Source organism: Phocoena sinus, chromosome 17 (assembly GCF_008692025.1).
Source record: "Phocoena sinus isolate mPhoSin1 chromosome 17, mPhoSin1.pri, whole genome shotgun sequence".
NCBI classification, from domain to species: Eukaryota; Metazoa; Chordata; class Mammalia; order Artiodactyla; family Phocoenidae; genus Phocoena; species Phocoena sinus.
In genome coordinates, this window is record NC_045779.1 from 54056231 (window position 1) to 54081198 (window position 24968).

The following is a 24968-nucleotide window of genomic DNA, read 5'->3' on the forward strand; positions in this document are numbered from 1 at the left end:
ATAAACCAACAATGGTACTTTGGGCACATCTTTCCATACAGATCAGTGGTATGTTAATCGTTTAATCCATTCTTCAAAGCAAGTCCTCTACCAACAACTTCTAATGGGCAACATTTGGGGGGAGACCCAGACTGCATTTTAAAGAAATCCCTAACTTAGATTTTTAAGAATCACTTAAATAGAGGAAACTTCTAACTTAGATTATATTGGTTAGGATACTTACCCCAACTTTAAAACTTGCTCTCCCATGAGCAAATAAACTCAGAATGAAACCAGGCATTGTGTCTATCTACTCTTCTTTGTATATGAAACAAAGTTTACTTGACATTTAATTTTTACAGTATCATATTCAATCAAGACAATATCACATTCAACCAAGACAAAGAGGCAGGGTTCCATTTACTGAGATGGTCTTCATGGTTTAAGTATTCAACAAACTTAACTTTCAAAGAGCTTTTGTTTCCTGTTCTACACCAAGCACTTTCAAACCCATCTCCTTTAATCATGTTCATTTAACTCCTAAGACTTTGTCCATTCTTCTTAATTTACCCATTTCAAATGTCAGTCAATAAATAATAAGAGAGGCCTAGGACGGCAGAAAGAAACTCCTGAACATTAGGAGTTAACTGTGAGAATACTCTGTGCACATGAACAGTCTCTCTGAAAATATCATTGTGGGAAACAGTACACTGGGTGCTTAGGGTATGACACAACGCACTAAATAGTGTAGTGCCCAGAGGGTTGTGCATTCGTTTAAAATATGAATCAACAGAACAAAGAAGTTAAAGCTCCCTTTTCCACTAAACTCTTCTCTGGAATATTGTTGAAACGTTCTGCCACTGCCTAAGCAATTCAGGAATTTTGGATGTTACATTTAATTTTTGTGCCATCAAAATAACACTGTACAGACAGCCTCTTCAATAAGTGGTGCTGGGAAAACTGGACAGCTACATGGAAAACAATGAAATTAGAACACTCCCTAACACCATACACAAAAATAAACTCAAAATGAATTAAAGACCTAAATATAAGGCCAGACACTATCAAACTCTTAGAGGAAAACATAGGCAGAACACTCTATGACATAAATCACAGCAAGATCCTTTTTGACCCACCTCCTAGAGAAATGGAAATAAAAACAAAAATAAACACATGGGACCCAATGAAACTTAAAAGCTTTTGCACAACAAAGGAAACCATAAACAAGATGAAAAGACAACCCTCAGAATGGGAGAAAATATTTGCAAACAAATCAATGGACAAAGGATTAATCTCCAAAATTTACAAGCAGCTCATGCAACTCAATATCAAAAAAACAACCCAATCCAAAAATGGGCAGAAGACCTAAATAGACATTTTTCCAAAGAAGATATACAGATTGCCAACAAACACATGAAAGAATGCTCAACATCATTAATCATTAGAGAAATGCAAATCAAAACTACAATAAGATATCATCTCACACCAGTCAGAATGGCCATCATCAAAAAAATCTACAAACAATAAATGCTGGAGAGGGTGTGGAGAAAAGGGAACCCTCTTGCACTGTTGGTGGGAATGTAAATTGATACAGCCACTATGGAGAACAGTATGGATGTTCCTTACAAAACTAAAAATAGAACTACCATAGATGCAGCAATCCCACTACTGGGCATATACCCTGAGAAAACCATAATTCAAAAAGATTCATGTACCACAATGTTCATTGCAGCTATATTTACAATAGCCAGGACATGGAAGCAACCTAAGTGTCCATCAACAGATGAATGGATAAAGAAGATGTGGCACATATATACAGTGGAATATTACTCAGCCATAAAAAGAAACAAAATTGAGTTATCTCTACTGAGGTGAAGGGACCTAGAGTCTGTCATACAGACTGAAGTCAGAAAGAGAAAAACAAATACCGTATGCTAACACATATATATATATATGCAATCTAAAAAATAAAAGAAAAAAAAAAGGTCATGAAGAACCTAGGGGCAAGACGAGAATAAAGACTCAGACCTACTAGGGAATGGACTTGAGGACACGGGGAGGGGGAAGGGTAAGCTGGGACAAAGTGAGAGAGTGGCATGGACATATATACACTACCAACTGTAAAACAGATAGCCAGTGGGAAGCAGCCACATAGCACAGGGAGATCAGCTACATGCTTTGTGACCACCTAGAGGGGTGGGATAGGGAGGGTGGGAGGGGGGGAGATGCAAGAGGGAAGAGATATGGGGATATATGTGTATGTATAACTGATTCACTTTGTTATAAAGCAGAAACTAACACACCATTGTAAAGCAATTATACTCCAATAAAGATGTTAAAAAAAAAATAACACTGTACAGAGACTCACTGATTTGGCAATTAATTAACTTTAAATGAGGATAATAAAACAAACGTGGATATGGTTACTGTTATTCAGTGATCAGGATAGGAGTTATTGAACTAAAAAGTAAAAATTGAGTTTATGAAAATAAAGAAGGGTTTCAATTTTATTTCACATTTGTTTTCCTCTCAGAAGGGAATAATTCACAGAGTATCCCAATGGCATGCTAGTGTAGGGAGGAAAAACCTCAGAATCAGACTGGGCCATAACTAAGGGAACTGATCTAACCACTTCTGGGACAGGTGGTGAAGAGTTAAAATGTCCAAGAGGCTGTGGTAAATTCAGGTCTGATTCAAACTTGCTTTGATGCAAAAGGGTTCTAACTTGGTGGAGGAAGGCCCAGTAGGTCTTTCTGGGCAGCAGTAGTTCTAGTAGTCAGATGGGTAGTACCTTATTGATTATGATGTCAAGGTACTGCAGTGACAAGATTTGTTAGCTCCATGACAGAATGGATTAAGCAGCTTAAAGACTGTCAGCATCTGCAGCTGAGCAGATTTAGAGGACTAATATTTCCAAATAATCAATCTATGGATCTGAAATGCCTTAACAACTGTCTACTGAAGAGCGAAGGATTCCAGTTCTGGAATCAGACTCTCAAGGATTGAACCTAGGATGAGCCACATGAGAAAGTCACTTTACCTTTCCGTGCCTCAATATCCACATCTGTAAAATAGGGATAATACAAGTACCTAAGCTCACAGGATTGATGTGAATATTACATAAATTGATATACTTGTAAAACACTTTGAACAGTATCTGAAACATAGTAATAAATATTAGTTACTAATAACTCAGTTTTGTAAATATATATGCTACTAATTGAACATGAATGTTTACTGATAGGCAAAATTTAATTGACCTTTGATGTTAAATAGCATATCTTTTCTAATTCTCTGCTTTCCAAACATGCATATTTAGAACAAATGATAGAACTGATTGGGTTAGAGAGTATTACAGCTATTTAAACCAGGGTTCATTTGTCTTTTGAATTCAAAATGGCTATGTACTTCTCTAACTACTTGATTTTACATTCTATCCTTTTGGATGAAATATGAAAATGTAATTAGCAGCTTTCTATAAGGTCTAAGAAAAGGGCTACAAGGTGAGAGAGCATTCATCTTTTGTTTTATTTACTCCCTTCACCTGAAGTCCATGCCGCTCTACTGCAAAGGCATTGAAACTCCATCACAAAAGAAATAGTTTCACACAGAAGGGAGGCTGGGCAGAAAAAGGAATAGACACATACAAACTCCTATTAGATCTCAGCTTGATTCTCAACATGCCTGGTACTCCTTTCGCAAAATCTACACATTCTTTTGTATTCTAGAGTTCATTTTGATAATATTAGGCACTCAGCTTGTTGGTCGCTCCATTACAAATTTTTTAACAAGTCACCTCTGTTGTTCAGCTTGCATTTTATTCACTAACACAGCACAGAAGGGCACACACATGTGCACCCACACTACCAACAGAACAGAAATAAGTAAGATTCAAATCAAGGATGTGTTTACAACTGGACTTGATTATGTGCAAAAGTATAAAAAATAACTGTTGGTGACATAATCTATCAAAAGTTTGTCTAGCTTTATATGAATTTTGCCTCATACTTTCATCTCATATGAATAGTTCAAAACAACAGCGCAGAAATGTCCATGCATGCAAAAGGCTTCCTTTCACAATTAATAACATGTACAGAACTCTTTGCTCTCTGTATGCTCTGGCTGTGAAACTACTTGTGTAAATAGCTTCAAGGTTGCATTTTGGGATCATTATACTACCACTTGGATACTAATGATTTTAAAGGCTCTGCCCCTTAAAGATGATTACAAGGTATCCAATTAAAACTTCGAGTTGCACAACAATGTGAGTGTACTTAGTGCCACTGAACTCTACAGTTAAATATGGTTAAAATAGTTGTTTTATATTGTGTGACTTTTAGCACAATAAAAAACATTAAAAACCCTTCAATTTTATGAAAAAAATAAATAGATGTAAGTTAAATATATGACAATTGACTTTGAAAAGTTCTAAAAAGCAGAATTTTAAAACTCAGCCTCAAATAAAATCAGTGTGTTAATTATTTTTAGAACACCATCTAGCACTAGAAAAGTTTGGTAGAAGTTGCATTAATTGATGTAGTAAGTGAGAGTTTCATCAGTATTTTGGGAAGTTTTAAATTTTTACGTATCAGTGAGATTCCAAATACTCATGGTTATTATTATAGTACAATACTATTAAACTATGAACTCACAATGAGGCGTGTTACACTAATACAGCATTTTAGTTAAGGTGAGCCAAGTGAATCACATATTAATTATCTAGGGGCTACTGTTGATACAATATCCACACGAAATCTTGGCTCCATCCTGGATACTGGGGCCAATTTTGCCGTAGAGCAAACAATCTCTAAATTCTAGGTTAGCAGCTCACAAAAAACAATGAAATCATTCTGGCTCTGAAAATAAATATAACAAAATCTTATTGCCATCTTGTAATAATTAGGAAATAAAAGATGTTATTTAATAAAAATTCATTGTTCTGACCATGGCACCCAATTATCCAGTAAGTTACAAGCTGCAGAAATCTAGTCCTACTTTGAACTCATAACAGTAAATGAAATCCTAATTTATTTTCCTGCAGTAATGTCTTGTGTGATACTCTTGTCAATCCATAAACTATGCTTAGTGAATAAATCCATAATAACTACTTTCAGGCTTCTCTAAAGCTGGCTTTCTGTCTATAACGTGACCATTTGCTTACTACCAAAAATTCAAAACTACCTGTTTGACATATTTTAAATATAGGCATTGTAAAAAAAAACAAAAACTTGTAGCAAAGATAGTCCAATTTTATTTAATTGATACAGGAGCAACTATCCATTCAACTGCAAGCCAGTAACTTATCTGCAATTTGACAGTTGTAACATTTCCCAATAACTGAAAATTAATTTGGTGTTTAAAAAGTAATGAGAGGGGAGGAGCTTCAAGATGGCGGAAGAGTAAGACGCGGAGAACACCTTCCTCCCCACAGATACATCAGAAATACATCTACACGTGGAACTGCTCCTACAGAACACCTACTGAACGCTGGCAGAAGACCTCAGACCTCCCAAAAGGCAAGAAACTCCCCACGTACCTCAGTAAGGCAAAAGAAAAAAGAAAAAACAGACACAAAAGAATAGGGATGGGACCTGCACCAGTGGGAGGGAGCGGTGAAGGAGGAAAGGTTTCCACACACTAGAAGCCCCTGCGCGGGCAGAGACTGCAGGTGGCGGAGGGGGAAGCTTCGCAGCCGCGGAGGAGAGCGCAGCCACAGGGGTGCGGAAGGCAAAGCAGAGAGATTCCCGCACAGAGGATCGGTTCCAACCAGCACTCACCAGCCCAAGAGGCTTGTCTGCTTACCCACCGGGACAGGGGGCGCGCTGGGAGCTGAGGTTCGGGCTTCGGTCAGATCCCAGGGATAGGACTGGGGTTGGTGGCATGAACACAGCCTGCAGGGGGTTAGTGCACCACGGCTGGCTAGCCGGGAGGGAGTCCGGGAAAAAGTGCGGAGCTGCCGAAGAGGCCAGAGACTTTTTCTTGCCTCTTTGTTTCCTGGTGCGCGAGGAGAGGGGATTCAGAGTGCTGCTTAAAGGAGCTCCATAGACAGGCGCCAGCCGTGGCTATCAGCGCAGATCCCAGAGGCGGGCATGAGATGCTAAGGCCGCTGCTGCCGCCACCAAGAAGCCTGTGTGCGAGCACAGGTCACTATCCACACCCCGCTTCTGGGGAGCCTGTGCAGCCCGTCACTGCCAGGGTCCCGGGATCCAGGGACAACTTCCCCAGGAGAATGCACGGCGCGCCTCAGGCTACTGCAACGTCACGCCGGCCTCTGCTGCCGCCGGCTCGCCCCGCACTCCGTACCCCTCCCTCCCCACGGCCTGAGTGAGCCAGAGCCACCGAGTCAGCTGCTCCTTTAACCCCGTCCTGTCTGAGCAAAGAACAGATGCCCTCAGGCGACCTACACGCAGAGGCGGGTCCAAATCCAAAGCTGAAGCCCGGGGAGCTGTGTGAACAAAGAAGAGAAAGGGAAATTTCTCCCAGCAGCTTCAGGAGCAGAGGACTGAATCTCCACAATCAGCTTGATATACCCTGCATATGTGGAATACTTGAATAGACAAGGAATCATACCAAATTGAGGAGGTGGACTTTAGGAGCAAAGTTATATTTTTTTTTTCCCTTTTTCTCCTTTTGTGAGTGCGTATGTGTATGCTTCTGTGTGTGATTCTGCTGTATATATTTGCTTTTACCATTTGTCCTAGGGTTCTGTCTGTCCTTTTTTATTTTTTTCTTAATAATTATTTTTTTATTTTACTTTATTTTGTTTTATCTACTTTCTTTCTTTCTTTCTATTTTTTCTCCCTTTTATTCTGAGCCATGTGCATGAAAGGCTCTTGATGCTCCAGGCAGGTGTCAGGGCTGTGTCTCTGAGGTGGGAGAGCCAAGTTCAGGACACTGGTCCACAAGAGACCTCTGAGCTCCATATAATATCAAACAGCAAAAATCTCCCAGACATCTCCATCTCAACCCCAAGACCCAGCTTCACTCAATGACCAGCAAGCTACAGTGCTGGACACCCTATGCCAAACAACTAGCAAGACAGGAACACAACCCCATCCATTAGTAGAGAGGCTGCCTAAAATAATAAGGCCACAGACACCCCAAAACACACAACCAGACGTGGGCCTGCCCACCAGAAAGACAAGACCCAGGCTTATCCACCAAAACACAGGCACTAGTCACCCCACCAGGAAGCCTACACAACCCACTGAACCAACCTTAGCCACTGGGGACAGACACCAAAAACAACAGGAATGACAAACGTGCAGCCTATGAAAAGGAGACCCCAAACACAGAAAGTTAAGCAAAATGAGAAGACAGAAAAACACACAGCAGGTGAAGGAGCAAGGAAAAAATGCACCAGACAGACCTAACAAATGAAGAGGAAATAGGGAGTCTACCTGAAAAAGAATTAAGAAAAATGATAGCAAAGATGATCCAAAATCTTGGAAGTAGAATAGAGAAAATACAAGAAACGTTTAACAAGGACCTATAAGAACTAAAGAGCAAACAAACAGTGATGGATAACACAATAAATGAAACTAAAAATTCTCTAGAAGGGATCAATAGCAGAATAACTGAGGCAGAAGGACGGATAAGTGACCGGGAAGATAAAATAGTGGAAATAACTACTGCAGAGCTGAATAAAGAAAAAAGAATGAAAAGAATTGAGGACAGTCTCAGAGACCTCTGGGACAACATTAAATGCACCATCATTCGAATTATAGAGGTTGCAGAAGAAGAAGAGAAAAAGAAAGGGACTGAGAAAATATTTGAAGAGATTACAGTTGAAAACTTCCCTAATATGGGAAAGGAAATAGTTAATCAAGTCCAGGAAGCACAGAGAGTCCCATACAGGATAAATCCAAGGAGAAACATGCCAAGACATATTAACCACACTATCAAAAATTAAATACAAAGAAAAAATATTAAAAGCAGCAAGGGAAAACCAACAAATAACACACAAGGGAATCCCCAAAAGGTTAACAGCTGATCTTTCAGCAGAAACGCTGCAAGCCAGAAGGGAGTGGCAGGACATATTTAAAGTGATGAAGGAGAAAAACCTACAAGCAAGATTACTCTACCCAGCAAGCATCTCATTCAGATTTGATGCAGAAATTAAAACCTTTACAGACAAGCAAAAGCTGAGAGAATTAGCACCACTAAAGCAGCTTTACAACAAATGCTAAAGGAACTTCTCTAGGCAGGAAACACAAGAGAAGGAAAACACCTACAATAACAAACCCAAAACAATTAAGAAAATGGTAATAGGAATATACATATCAATAATTACCTTAAATGTAAATGGATTAAATGCTCCAACCAAAAGACATAGACGGGCTGAATGGATACAAAAACAAGACCCGTATATATGCTGTCTACAAGAGACCCACTTCAGACCTAGGGACACATACAGACTGAAAGTGAGACGATGGAAAAAGATATTCCATGCAAATGGAACTCAAAAAAAGCTGGAGTAGCAATTCTCATATCAGACAAAATAGACTTTAAAATAAAGACTATTACAAGAGACAAAGAAGGCCGCTACACAATGATCAAAGGATCGATCCAAGAAGAAGATATAACAATTGTAAATATTTATGCACCCAACATAGGAGCACCTCAATACGTAAGGCAAATACTAATAGCCATAAAAGGGGAAATCGACAGTAACACATTCATAGTAGGGGACTGTAACACCCCACTTTCACCAGTGGACAGATCATCCAAAATGAAAATAAATAAGGAAACACAAGCTTAAAATGATACATTAAACAAGATGGACTTAATTGATATTTATAGGACATTCCATCCAAAACAACAGAATACACATTCTTGTCAAGTGCTCATGGAACATTCTCCAGGATAAATCATACCTTGGGTCACAAATCAAGCCTTGGTAAATTTAAGAAAATTGAAAATGTATCAAGTATCTTTTCTGACCACAACGCTATGAGTCTAGATATCAACTACAGGAAAAAATCTGTAAAAAACACATGGAGGCTAAACAATACACTACTTATTAACCAAGAGATCACTGAAGAAATCAAAGAGGAAATCAAAAAATACCTAGAAACAAATGACAATGAAAACACGATGACACAAAACCTATGGGATGCAGCACAAGCAGTTATAAGAGGGAAGTTTATAGCAATACAATCCTACCTTAAGAAACAAGAAACATCTCAAATAAACAACCTAACCTTACACCAAAGCAATTAGAGAAAGAAGAATAAAAACCCCACAAAGTTAGCAGAAGGAAAGAAATCATAAAGATCAGATCAGAAATAAAGGAAAAAGAAATGAAGGAAACAATAGCAAAGATCAATAAAACTAAAAGCTGGTTCTTTGAGAAGATAAACAAAATTGATAAACCATTAGCCAGACTCATCAAGAAAGAAAGGGAGAAGACTCAAATCAATAGAATTAGAAATGAATAAGGAGAAGTAACAACTGGCACTGCAGACATACAAAGGATCATGACAGACTACTACAAGCAACACTATGCCAAAAAAATGGACAACTTGGAGGAAATGAACAAATTCTTAGAAATGTGCAACCTTCCGAGAGTGATCCAGGAAGAAATAGAAAACATGAACAGGCCAGTCACAAGCACTGAAATGGAAACTGTGATTAAAAATCTTCCAACAAACAAAAACCCCGGAACAGATGGCTCCACAAGTGAATTCTATCAAACATTTAGAGAAGCACTAGCACCTATCCTTCTCAAACTCTTCCAAAATATAGCAGAGGGAGGAACACTCACAAACTCTTTCTATGAGGTCACCATCATCCTGATACCAAACCCAGACACAGATGTCACAAATAAAGAAAACTACAGGCCAATATCACTGATGAACACAGATGCAAAAATCCTCAACAAAATACTAGCAAACAGAATCCAACAGCACATTAAAAGGATCATACACCATGATCAAGTGGGGTTTATCCCAGGAATGCAAGGATTCTTCAATACACGCATATCAATCAATGTGATATACCATATTAACAATTTGAAGCAGAAAAACTATATGATCATCTCAACAGATGCAGAGAAAGCTTTTGACAAAACTCAACACCCATTTATGATAAAAACCCTCCAGAAAGGTAGGCATAGAGGGAACTTTCCCCAACATAATAAAGGCCATATATGGCAAACCCACAGCCAACATCGTCCTCAATGGTGAAAAACTGAAACAATTTCCACTAAGATCAGGAAAAGCAAAGGTTGCCCCCTCTCACCACTATTATTCAACATAGTTTTGGAGGTTTTTGCCACAGCAATCAGAGAAGAAAAAGAAATAAAAGGAATCCAAATCGGAAAAGAAGAAGTAAAGCTGTCACTGTTTGCAGATGACATGATACTATACATAGAGGATCCTAAAGAAGCCACCAGAAAACTACTAGAGCCAATCAATGAATTTGGTAAAGTAGCAGGATACAAAATTAATGCACAGAAATCTCTAGCATTCCTATACACTAATGATGAAAAATCTGAAAGTGAAATTACGAAAACACTCCCATTTACGATTGCAACAAAAAGAATAAAATATCTAGGAAAAAACCTACCTAAGGAGACAAAAGACCTGTATGCAGAAAATTATAAGCCACTGATGAAAGAAATTAAAGATGATACAAATAGATGGAGAGATATACCATGTTCTTGGATTGGAAGAATCAACATTGTGAAAATGACTCTACTACCCAAAGCAATCTACAGATTCAATACAATCCCTATCAAACTTCCACTGGCATTTTTCACAGAACAAGAACAAAACATTTAATAATATGTATGGAAACACAAAAGACCCCGAATAGCCAAAGAAATCTTGAGAAAGAAAAACGGAGCTGGAGGAATCAGGCTCCCTGACATCAGAAAATACCACAAGGCTACAGTAATGAAGACAGTATGGTACTGGCACAAAAACGGAAATATAGATCCATGGAACAGGATACGAGGCCCAAGGATAAACTCACGCACATATGATCACCTTATCTTTGATAAAGGAGGCAAGAATATAAGTGGTGAAAAGACAGCCTCTTCAATAAGTGGTGCTGGGTAAACTGGACAGGTACGTATAAAAGTATGAAAGTAGAACACTCCCTAACACCATACACAAAAAGAAACTCAAAATGAATTAAAGTCATAAATGCAAGGCCAGACACTATCAAACTCTTAGAGGAAAACATAGGCAGAACACTCTATGACATAAATCACAGCATGATCCTTTTTGACCCACCTCCTGGAGAAATGGAAATAAAAACAAAAATAAACACATGGGACCTAATGAAACTTAAAAGCTTTTGCACAACAAAGGAAACCATAAACAAGACGAAAAGACAGCCCTCAGAATGGGAGACAATATTTGCAGATCAAGCAACTGACAAAGGATTAATCTCCAAAATTTACAAGCAGCTCATGCAACTCAATATCAAAAAAACAAACAACCCAATCCAAAAATGGGCAGAAGACCTAAATGGACATTTCTCCAAAGAAGATATACAGATTGCCAACAAACACATGAAAAAATGCTCAACATCATTAATCATTAGAGAAATACAAATCAAAACTACAATGTGATATCATCTCACACCAGTCAGAATGGCCATCATCAAAAATTCTACAAACAATAAATGCTGGAGAGGGTGTGGAGAAAAGGGAACCCTCTTGCTCTGTTGGTGGGAATGTAAATTGATACAGCCACTATGGAGAACATTATGGAGGTTCCTTAAAAAACTAAAAATAGAACTACCATATGACCCAGCAATCCCACTACTGGGCATATACCCTGAGAAAACCATAATTCAAAAAGAGTCATGTACCAAAATGTTCATTGCAGCTCTATTTACAATAGCCAGGACACGGAATCAACCTAAGTGTCCATCAACAGATGAATGGATAAAGAAGATGTGGCACATATATACAATGGAATATTACTCAGCCATAAAAAGAAACAAAATTGAGTTATTTGTAGTGAGGTGGATGGACCTAGAGTCTGTCATACAGACTGAAGTAAGTCAGAAAGAGAAAAAGAAATACCGTATGCTAACACATATATATGGAATCTAAGCAGAAAAAAAAAAAATGATCATGAAGAACCTAGGGGCAAGACGGGAATAAAGACACAGACCTACTGGAGAATGGATTTGAGGATATGGGGAGGGGGAAGGGTAGGCTGGGACAAAGTGAGAGAGTGGCATGGACATATATACACTACCAAACGTAAAATAGATAGCTAGTGGGAAGCAGCCGCATAGCACAGGGAGATCAGCTCGGTACTTTGTGACCACCTAGAGGGGTAGGATAGGGAGGGTGGGAGCAAAGGAGATGCAAGAGGGAAGAGGTGTGGCGACATATGTATATCTATAAGTGACTGAGTTTGTTATAAAGCAGAAACTAACACACCATTGTAAAGCAATTATACTCCAATAAAGATGTTAAAACAAAATTAAAAATAAATAAATATAATTTTTAAAAATGCAATGAAATCTAGAAAAACACAATAGGAAATTCTATTGTATGTTTAAAAGAATTAAAACAGAAAAGCAAAGTTAAAAGTTTACAGTGTTGGAATATTTTATTAACTCTTCCTTTTACCTCAATTTCAATTTGCATGAGCGTTTTTCTTTAATTATCCTTAATATATTTTTCTACACATTTGGCAGAATATATCTGCCAAATCCTAAGTCTGCCAGACAGATTTAGGTCAGGAAAATATTCTCACATGTACTATAATATAGTCTTGTGGGATTGTTTATTATTATGAAAAGTTCCAAACATACATGAAGTAGAGAGAATAGTAAAATATACACCTCTGAACCCATCACCTACTTTCAACACTTATCAACATTTGCCAATTTTGTTTCATTTGCTTTCTCTTATCCCCTTCCCTGTATTCCCATACTGAGAATACTTTAAAACAACTCCCAATACCACATCCTTTTCTATAAATGCTTCAGTATTTATTGTTAACACTTATAAAAAATAATAACAACGTGACTACCATATCTAACAAAACTAGCAACGATCTCTTTCTATCATCTAATAACAATTTCTTGATCCCATTTCCCAAATTTTCTCCAAAGCGGGGGAAAAAAGAAAAAAAAGAAAAAGAAAAAAATACTCTTATAGTTGCTTTGATCAAATCAGGATCCAAACAAAATTTATAGATTTCATTTGGTTGATATGTCACTAAAGTCTCTTTTAATGTTGAAAATCTCTGACCCCCATCTTATTTTTATTGTCATATATTTATGGAAAAATATGGTCTTTTGAAGTCAGGGAGAATAAAAATAGGATAAAACTCAACTGATCAAAATTTTACTGTCATCTAGTTTTTGCTGAGAGTTATTAATTTTATGAAATTATTAAAGCAAGCAGTTTTCTCTGTTTCGAAAACAGCTCTGGAGGTAAGAGGGCTGATAATGTGGACACGGTTCCTGATCCACCTAAGTCGCATTTCAACCAGAGCAGCTCTGTTTCTCTCTGCTTTATATCTGGGACTTTCATATAGAATCCAGCATTAAGCCTGGATTCAAATTCTTCCCTTTACTGAATTCTTTAACCACACTCTGCATACTGCCTCCTACATATGCCACATCTTTTCTGCAGGCAAAGCACCCTGAACCCCCTGAATTCTCAAAGTTCCACTGCCTAAGGCCTTTTTACTTCACGGAATTTCCATCCGTTTTAGGATGACAGAATGGGGGTGGGTACATCATTAAACAACACTTTTAAGGAGTTTCCTAGTTTTTCCAAAAAGTTATCACTAAAATCTTTTTAACTTGGGCTCTAGCCTCATCCTGCTGAGAGTCATGTTTGTACATATTCATAACAGAGGGAATTCCAAGAGCACTTACTCTTATAATAGATAGAATCCTATCATGTTCTGAGGTTTATTTTCCTGGACCAAAGTCCATTAGAAATGCCCAATTAAAGGGAGAGAATTTGCTACTGCTAGAAATTTAGAAAATAGAATATCTGATATATTCATTTATTTACTAAATGGACAAATGTTATATTTTTTAAAAACCAAATGACATAATATTAATCTGTTATCATTCATTGAACCGTTACTATATGTAAGGATCTGTGCCAAGTTCTTATTCATATCAGTTAGATTGATCTTCAAAACAACCTTTGAGGTAGCACTATTATCTCCATTTTTAAATATGGAAAAAATGGAAACTTAAATAACTTAAGACAACTATCAAAAATTACAAAGCCAGCAAGGGGAAGAGCCTGTCTTGAGCCTGTCTTAACCATTACCTATAGAGCCTGGAGTCTACTAGTGAACAAGCAGCCTTGAAAGTCATTGAGGAAATCCTACGACAACAAAACCTGACAAGATCCATGATACAGATTCTGAACAAAAAAGAAAAAATGAAATATTGGATATTTTGTTGAGAAAAATGGAGAATGTATTTTATAGTATATTTATAAATGCATTTGTCCTAAATGGCCAAATAATTATTTAGTATCATTAACAATAGAGGAGTAAATTTCTATATTCTTGTTTTTTTTTTTTTTTTTTTTTTTTTTTTTTTTTTTTTTTTGCGGTATGCGGGCCTCTCACTGTTGTGGCCTCTCCCGTTGCGGAGCACAGGCTCCGGACGCGCAGGCCCAGCGGCCATGGCAGGCGGACTCTCAACCACTGCGCCACCAGGGAAGCCCCTATATTCTTGAAAATAATATCATTTATATAATTTACATAAAGATGTATTCTTTTTTTTTTTTTTTTTTTTAAAGATGTATTCTTAATAAATAAGTTGTTTTATGTTCTGTAGGCTCAACACTTTTTAGGGGTAGATTTAAGAATTCAGGGAGTAGCAGAATCTATTAAGTAACTTTTGTACTCATAATTATTACAAAATAAAATGTTAGTCATAAAGACCCTGGGATTTGCAGCCTTGTAAAGCTAGAGTTGATCAGTCTTGGTATTTACTATTGTGTGATACCCACTCCATAGGATTGTTGTGAAGGGTGACCTATAAAGCATCTCGCCCAGCAGGTGCTTAATATACACAATAACGCTAACATATACACACACACACACAAACGTACACCATACCCTGTGACATTTCAAATCTCTTCTTTTAAAAAATTTAGAGTCAATATATGGTTTTGTAAATAAATGAAATTAACCATTCATTTTTTCTAAACTTTGCCAAACGTGATGCTCAGCAGTAATAGTAGTAATCTTAACAATGGAAACAAATAAGAATGATAGAATATCAGTTTTGAAAGAGACTTTATCAGTCATTTAGTCCAAATCATCATATTCTATAAATATTCTTTTAGTCCCTTAACCTTCCACAGGCAATATATATACACATAAAGGAGCATTAAGGAATTACTGAAATAAATCTACCTAAGATGCATTGTTCAAGGAACACAATGAATTGTACTAGTGGAGAAATGGTCTTATTTATTGTTTCAGTTCCCCAAAAGACTTTTCTTCTATAGTTATTTTTATTCTTTTCAGAAACAATCTCGAACTGTTTTGTCCATAATCACAGGAAGAAAAAAAACATTTTATGTTAGTCTGGAAAGAGCTACTCTTCTAATTACAACTGAAGTAACAAATCTCACTACTGTTGTCTTAATATATTCACCATCACTGTTGTTGCCCTTGTCATTGGATTATTGGCAACATCATTATCATCATTATCATAACCAAAAGCATCTAATCGTCGTCCAAAATTTCATTCCAAACATGCATACCTTTTTAAGTTAGCTATTATTTACTATGTGTAAAAGACTACATTAACTGCTGAGAAATTTACAAACAAATGGAAATTCTACACCTTGAATATGAATATATTTCAGTTTTTCATACAAAGACACTTTGGACTAGAAATCATTTTGCTATACAGATAAGGCTGAAACAAATTTGAGACAGTTTTTTCCTTCACTTGGTGCACACGTAAATCTTATTTGGATTAATATCACTAGTTGATAAGCAATGAGACTATTGTTGTTTGAGTCTGTGCCTCTTGATGCAAAACTTTTGTATATATAGATCAATTTATTTCCTTTTAAGAACATTGATAGACATATTATGTTAAAACAAACCAACCCTCCACTGAGCTATTAAAATCCAATTTTTGAGAGGTGGTCTTTCATTAACAACGAACTGGATCTTATGGAAAATTATTGATGATTTAATAAATAACCAGTGGTGATTAATAAATAACCTGTCTCTAATCTCATGTTGGACCAATCTACAACTTACACATGGGTTGTGTCTGAAAGATACTACCAGCAGGCTGTTAACATTTTAAAATGCACATTCTGATAGGAAAAAATGTAAAAATGACAGGTATCCAGATTAACTCACAAGATCAACTTGACCTGAAATCAGTGTTCATTAAAATTATAGAATATTTTAACTGTACAAGGGATTTCATGATCATCTGTTTCAATTCTTTGTTTTACAAATGAGATAGTTGAAGTACAAAAAGACTGAATGATTTACAATATGAACCCTGTAGGAAAATGCATTCTAAGCTCCAGTTAGAATATCAAGTATCATATCCCAACAGGGTTTGGGACTTCACTGGTACAAGAAAGGTTAAAGTCTGTAGCCATGAATAACTTAATTACTAAACCTGCATGGAAAACACTGTTTAATCTTTTTATGCCTGTATCATTATACTTGATCTTAGCCAAAAGGCCGAGAAGCGATATGCCTGTATCATTATATTCAAAGGCATGTCCAAGTTGATCACTAAGGTGGAGAAGTGGGAAAAAATGTTTATACTGAAGTGTAGTATTTTCAAGTTGGAATATGGATATGTGTAGTAGTCTGATAATGATTGTACCCTTGTTCTGCCTTATTCTCATCAGATTTATATCTTTTTTTCCCCCACTGTTACAGGGTGAAAGCCCTTGTACTACTGTGTGATAAAGTATTCAAGTTCCTTAGATTGTTTAGATGTATCAGAAGTTGTGAAGTGTAGAATCATTCTAAATATTCTAAATTGCTTAATAAGCTACAATTCTGATGGAAATATCTGATATTACATTATAAAAGAAGCTTTTTTACTTATATGTGTAAAATGTATTCATAGAAGTGTATGAAGCACTTAGCTTTTAAAAGAAGCTATGTGAAAAATGTGTTTTGGATTGTCTTCAAAGGAAAAATGGTTGGAAATTAATCTTTTTGTATCCAAGTACAAAAGGAGCTAAAATAGCATCACTTCCACTCCTCCAAATTTACTTGTAGGGATAGTTAACTGTTCAAAGCCCTGATCAAAGGTAAAAAGAGAGAAAGATCATCTAAAAATACGAGTTTAAAAAACAACAAACTAATCTATTTACTTTTTTCTACTTACCACATGAAACATAAGAATAATTAATAATAACTTTTAACTAAATACTTAAAATTTAATTTATAATCATATTATTATTAATTAAGAATCTATAAGGAACATAAATTATTTGTGCATGCTGTATTGTGTGTTGGTTAAATGGTTTACAAAGTCTTGTAACTTTAAAACACCAATGAAACATTCTTTTTTCTTTTTCTCCAATGAATAAAATCTTTTTTTTTTTTTTTTTTTTTTTTTGTGGTACGCGGGCCTCTCACTGTCGTGGCCTCTCCCGTTGTGGAGCACAGGCTCTGGACGCGCAGGCTTAGTGGCCATGGCTCACGGGCCAGGCCGCTCCATGGCATGTGGGATCTTCCCGGACCGGGGCACGAACCCGTGTTCCCTGCATCGGCAGGCGGACTCTCAACCATTGAGCCACCAAGGAAGCCCTTAAAATCTTGTTTTTAATGCAGTTTTTGTCAAAACTCTCCCTGGAGATCAAGGATACAGTATATAATCCCATAAAAGTATTCAATGTTGTCCATATATGTATGACCTTCATTCAAATTACCATCAGATAAATTTTGCTTATTTTCACATTTCTATTCTTCTATTTCTTTAATTTAATAAAAATCTTGTTATTTAAATGTTTCTTATATAATAGCTATTCTAAACAAGTAATTATATTTTATTTCTTAAATGTTAGTTGTTAGAGATTCTTTACAATTAAACGATGCTAGACCCTAATTAGCAATAACCATTTAGCAAAAAGAAAATTACATGTAAAATGAAACAATTATAATTTATTAGGCATAATATATTACAAAATAAATAAGAGACCCCGAAAGCCTTTGGACAGTATGCTGCAAAAGGGTCACATGTGGCCTACAGGTAAAGTTTTGAAATCAGAACTATTAGAAATCGTAGACTAAATTCTATTTTTGTACACTTTTTCATATTTAGAGATGATAAGTATAGTATTTTAAATAATATTCTTATTTCAATTTCTGAACTCCAAATACTGTTTTAGGTTAATCTGAATTTAATTTATGGATTAGGTAATTCATTTAAATTCAGTGAAGTGTAAAAAGGGACCACGAAAAAAAATCCAAAGGAAGTCTACTGTCACTCTTTTATGGCCACATTCACTACACTTACTTATGCTGCCAGGAGTTTGATTGTCCTGGGTTTTATTTATGATGACTTGAGCAGTAGCTGTTATTATCCCCATTTTGAGGATGAGGAATCTGAGGCCTCAAGGCCACCCCAAGAGAAACTTGTGCAGCTGAGATTCACAACCAAGTCTCTTGAACTAACACCTACCTTTAACCACTGTACTAAACAACGGCATATCAAGCATATTGCACATTCAGAATGGACATTCCCTTTTCCATATGGTAAAAAGTTTTCATTAATAATCAGAAAATGGATAAGTAATAATGGCTAGAAAAGAAATACAGTGAAAACGTTTCTGTTATTGAACTCTGTGTATAATAATACATATAATTATATGCATAATATGTATAATTATACAATAATAATTATATATAATAATGTATATTATAGTAGTAAAAATTCAAAATAAGAAAATAAATGTTATAGTACAATCAAGGAAAGATGTACTGGAGTAATATTTTAATTATATGAGTGTAATTTTGAAAAATAAGGAAAAACAAAATTTTACTGAAGTTTGGACTGTATTTCAGTTTTTAAAACTTTATAGAAATAAAGAATTCCAAGTATCTACACAGGATGACCTAAATGAAATAAGACCTCTTTCTTTGCCTTACAATCACTGCTCTATTATGTTAATATTGTTTAAATGAAGGAATGCAGAGTACACCGAGACTGAGGACACAAACCAAAGTGAGCTGGAAGAATTCCAAATCATTAAAAAACTTACTCTAAAAAAATGATTGTGTTTGCTTAGTTCTAGTGGGTCAAGGGCAAAAACATGAAGTAAAATGAAATAGCACTGGTGAATTGGTGTGTGTGTGGGGCGTATGAAAACATTTTAAAAAATTAATCGCACATTTCAATATGGTTTGCATTGATTGTAAACTTTCTATAATAATTTTAGAAACAAGTCTTCTGCATCAAAGAAATTAAATAGAATCACATCATGTTTAATTATTTTTCATTTTATTATATAAAAAGCTGAAAAAAATGGAATTGTTCCATTCAATTCAATGAGTAGTTCCTGGCCACTCTGGGACCCCTTCCTGTACACTCATGAAGCCAGCCTGATGCTCCCACTTTCATCTCCTAAAATTGTTATGTTCTCCCCAATGTCGCTGACCTTGTTTATCTAGACCCTCTATACCATTTTCTTAGCTAGTGTCTATTCATCTTTGAGGACTCAGCTCAGAGAAGCTATCACTGAGTGCTCATTACCTTAGAATTTATTGGATTAAGGGCTGCTCATATAAGTCTTCATAGTATCCAGTGCTTATTCTGGTCATATAAGTCATTATATTATTTTGAAATTTTAATTTAAATATCTTTTCCTCCACTACTTGATATTATTGATTTGTGTATCCCTGTGTATCCTACTTTCCTAGCACTCACCACATGTTTGTGCAATAAATGTAGAATTCCAATTACGTACCAAAAAACTAGAAATGCTGAGACAATGTTTTCACTCTTTTCAGGAAATCACAATACCTTGCAGTCATTTTAAACACCAGGTGTTAAAAAAGATTGTGTCAGCATGGCCCTCCTTTTTCATTTTCTTTGTTTTGTCTCACAAACAATCAATATTATTTAAGCAATTATCAATCATATCTGACAGAGCTTCCTTAAATATAAATTGAATTGCCACAAGTTGCTTAAAAAGAATAACAAAAATGAGGATATTTGGTTCAGTTCACTCGAGATTTATGGCCTCATGTCCTTCAGGAGGCAATAGAGAATGCTACCAATCCAATAAAAACAAGCTGCCTGTTCTCTGCCAAATCTCTGCTAACTTGAGGAAAGACATCTTCCTGGTCACCTGATCCTTTTAACAGTATTTGCGATGACCTACTCTGTGTCCATGTTAGGTCCTGAGGTACAGGTTCTGCCCCTTGATGCTCCTTCCTTGAGTGCCTCCTTCTGATAGCCTCATACATTAAAGCACACAAGTCATTACTTTCTAAATATGTCTTGATTCTAACTGACCACCCTTCTCCTCTCCATTTCCATCATTACATCCTCAGTTCAGGCCTATATCATCTCCTCTTTACTGTCCTGTGTATAAATCTGGAACAATTCCACTTCATTCTCCACACCATGAAAGTGATTTATCTACAATGTAAACCTGATCATATAACTTCCCTATATGACAGTTTTGCTGTAGAATTGAGCAGATGGGCTACATGAGTAACTTGATATTTTCATCTTCTTTTCCCCCCAACTACTTCCCTGGCACTTAATTTCTAAAGTTTATCTAGTTCCCTAGTTTATCTAGGTCTAGTACCACAACTACTGTTAAGAAAAATACTCATAGGCACTTTTTCACTTTCTGATATGAACTCGAGATCATTAAACCATATTAGTGTTTTATTAATGCTCGTTATACAATAGCAACTGTTTTGCAGTTTTTAAAGTCTTGGTCTGTTATTCAGTACCTAGAAAAGGGATGTGGAAGCACTAAAAGCCAAACTAAGATCAGAGAATTAAGAATTTAAGCACACACAAAAATATTCTTAAAACAGAGATGTAAAATAATTTCGTTATATGAAATTATATGAATTATAATTCATTATATGAATTATATTATTATAATTTCATTATATACGATTTCATTGTATAATTTCATTATAGAAGGTAAAAACTTAGATATACCAAGCAACCATGTAGAGATTTGATCTAAGGAAGAAAGAAGGGGGAAAAAAACCCTGGAAATTTGGCTTCAAGTTCATGGCCAGATTAGAAGTCAGGTTAATATCCACTTACTCAACAAATATTTATTGAGTGCTGATAATGTATAGATAAAAATTCTTGGAGCTGAGAATATACAGTCTCTGCCCTCAAGGACCTCACAGGCTAGTGGAGGATACGACATATTAGTATACACTTATGACCCTGTATAGTAAATTCAGCAGTTAAGATACTTTCCTTAGTGTTCTGTTTATGCTAATACTTTCTTGGAATGCCTTCTTTCTTCCCCTCTACACGTATGACATCTACCACTTAGCCAAAAGAAAGTAAGTCTCATCTCCTCCCTAAACCCTCTCTGAATTCTCATCATTCACCCCTCATGTTTTTAACTTGCTTGAATTCCTAGGTATCAATACCTGCACCACTCATTCTGATATGCACATGTTGCCATTAGTTCTTATTTAAAGATAATCCTTTATGGCAGCCACTCATGCTGAAATAGGCACTGCGGACACAAGTGTAAAAAACAACAGGCACAATTTGAGATCTCATAGAAACGGCAGTCTAGCACTGAAGACAGTCATTAAACGCTGAATTATAGGTAAAAGAAATGAGTACTATGACCCCAGGGTGTGGCATGATAACATGAAATTACAGCGATATTTTTTGTATTACTAGTATGAAAAAAATATAAGAAAGGCTTCATACAGCACCTCCTACATGGATTTCTTCTCAGGCAGAGGGTTTCAAAAGAAACTGTGGTTAATCATTAAAAACTGTGGGAAACCTAACCTAAACCACATTGAATTTTACTAATATATATAGACAATCAATAATTTTAAATGTTTATAACCAAAATCTCCAAAACATCAAACTCATTTATAAACATGGAATAAGTTTTATTCTGCTGAAATAAGTCACCAGAGACTTTCTCCCCTTTTTATAGAGAACTTAAAGTTTAGAAATTATCAGTGATTTGTCAGTAAACAACATTCACGGAGAAATCACTATCCTTTAGACTTTACAGAAATATAACAAATTAGAGTTTAAAGTTTCTGTACTTCAGCAACAGGTGGAAATAGAATAAAAAACTGTCCAGTGCCCTGAGTAGGTTAAAACAATGCAAATTAACAATCTAATTCTAAGCAATACCCATACATTTCTAATGCCAATAAAATATCAATCATTTTGGAAACTGAGGCCAGTGTCTTCATTTATCCCTAATAATTTTTTCATAAAATCTTCTTACAAATACCTTTTATAGTGTCCCACGTCTGTGGCAGGGAGGAAAACAAACATAAGTTTACTGAATGGGAGTACTTGTACTATATATATATCATGTCAGGAAGCTTTAGAATCAGTTTTCAAACCCCAATTCTCTATTTCCCCTCCATTACTCTCCTCCCTAAACAAATCCAAGAATTAGCTATAAAATGATTCAGTGGAAGAGTGACAAAGGCGAAATTAAGCCTTTGGAAATTAAGAAAAGGAGAAAGCCGTTATCTCCAACCCCTGTTGCCTCCCTCTATAACTCTTCCTAAAGTAGATACATTATCCTGTGAAAAAAATGTTACGTGATTAAATCCACACATTTATGTAATCAATCTTGTTAATCATTATCTATGTCAGATACTCAAGGTCAGACTGAAACATGTGGGCATCCTCAGCTTGCTGATAATTTGTTGCTCCTTCAAACAAATATACCTTTTTATGTTCAAAACATGGGATTTATCATATGTATCTGAACTTAAGAGTATTTATGAACCAGGCAGTACATATCTTAGAAGATGTAGTAAACTACTCACACAAATAACCCGGTAAACAACCCTCTGCCAAACGTTAGTAAGTTTCAGAATTTCAGTTGATGGCAACTGCTGATTTCAGCTGATACTCAGTTCACTAGTCTAGAAATTGATGGTACAGATAATACAGAACCTACATTAGCCTGTCCCAAATGTACTAAAGAGAGATCGTTCAACAGAAAGAAAAAGGGATTTAATTTAGTTGTTAGGTGTGTACATGTGTGAGTACCTGAGTGTGTTGTGTTTTCACTTCCACTTGTGGTACCTAGATGGGGATTCTAGATGGGGATGGGATAGATTTTTATTTCTGTGGGTTGATGCCTGTGCAGCTGCCTAAGTTCTGCCAGCCCCAAGATCAAGCTCTGAAGATAATTAAAATATCATTGTCATCAAGCCAGTCCCTACCCTCACAGATATTAAGGGTAATAAACTTTATGAGAATATAGGCCATTGAATAGCAGAAGAGATACAAAACTGAAAGAAGGCTGAACTACCTCTGGATAAGAGACACCTGATGTCTCCTTTTAGTTTTGATGCTTAAAAGGTATATTCTAAATAGAAAATTACTAAATAGAAAAATTAGTTTTTAATGTTACCATTAAAATATCAATACTTTAAAAATGTTACTTTTGTTTAAAGCTGATTGGTAATATAAAGCAGGGGTGATCATTTATTCAAGAATAATTTCCTGAAAAGACAGTTTCTTATTATATATTTCTTATTATATATATACATAAACCATACGGTAGTGAACTTTAAGTTGTGGATTGTTAGTAATAATTTAGAGAAAAGGACAGTAAGAAAAATGAATGGTGATGAGGTATGGCATGTGTCTACCGTTTAATTTCTTTCGAGAGGCAGAGCTTGAACAACAGAGGAAAGATGGATGGATGATTTCTGTAGACTGTACTACTCAGTAAATATGTGAAGGCCACCTTGAGCTGTGAAATCTACTCTGTCTACAAAGTGAACGTTTTTTGAACTGACCCATGCTTGTCACTCTAATGTGAACCTTGCTATGCTTTATATCTGCATGTTACTTTTCAGAGATTCGCTGGTTATGTGACAAGCATTCATGAAGTACTACATAGTGAGTAATAATAACCACAATGTAACAAAAATGGGGTAGAGAGGACATAATGCTTAGTAACAACCTTTTTCCTTTCCAAACAAATTTCTCCTCCCCTGTGCCCAGGCTGCAACTTTTCTCTCTTCTCTCTTAGAGAATATACCTCTCTTAGGCTCAGTCTTAACCTCTGCACCTCAGTTTTCTTCTCCTTTCATCTCTCTAGTCTGCCTCCCTCTCTCTCTCTTGATTTGACATTACACCATCCCAACGAATCATAAGAAAACTGGCAAATACTTCCTGCAGGAAAGAAAATGAGTGAACAAAGCAGTAATCCAAAGAAGGGGTAAGACTATGAACACTCACATGATAATAAATATTTTCCTATCATACAAGAGTTAGAAAAACATGCCTATTACATTTTGTATTCCCCTTTACTGTATACTCAAGGTTTCAGAAAAAGTGTTTTCACACTGAAGGTCAAGACCCTAATAAAATCAATTTGTTAGATCAGAACAAGCATTATAATTTTATGAATTAAAACAATACTGAACAGGGTAGAATAGAATAGAACGGGGAAAAAAATAGAATAGATCAGAGACATCTCAGGGAAAAAAAGGGAAGCTAAGTATGAACTGTACTGAGAGGCAAAAATTTCTTCTTCATGAGGGTGTCAGTCAAAAAATTTGAAAGATTGTGATGATATTAGGTGCTAACCTATTATAAAGACACAATATTAATCTTGAAGAATATTTACTTTAATGCTTTGTTAAAACTAGTAATTGAGATCCAACCACATTTTGGCATGAATTACAGGGACAGAAGACCATGTCCCCAATTAAATTATTATTTCAGAAGTACAGGCTGATCAGTTCAAACAAAAGTTTGTGTGAGAACAGTTCTATCATTGCTTATTTAGAAATAAATTTAGAGTAAGCTTATATTCC

General features: G+C 35.9%; 1 protein-coding gene and 1 pseudogene across 3 annotated transcripts in view; both read right to left on the bottom strand.

Moving 5' to 3' along the window:
• The window catches only part of CSMD3 (CUB and Sushi multiple domains 3), a 1083470-nt gene that overhangs the window by 189974 nt on the left and 868528 nt on the right, over positions 1-24968 (bottom strand). The gene's annotated exons all lie outside the window — the stretch shown is intronic.
• Positions 16529-16667, bottom strand: LOC116742831 (annotated as a pseudogene).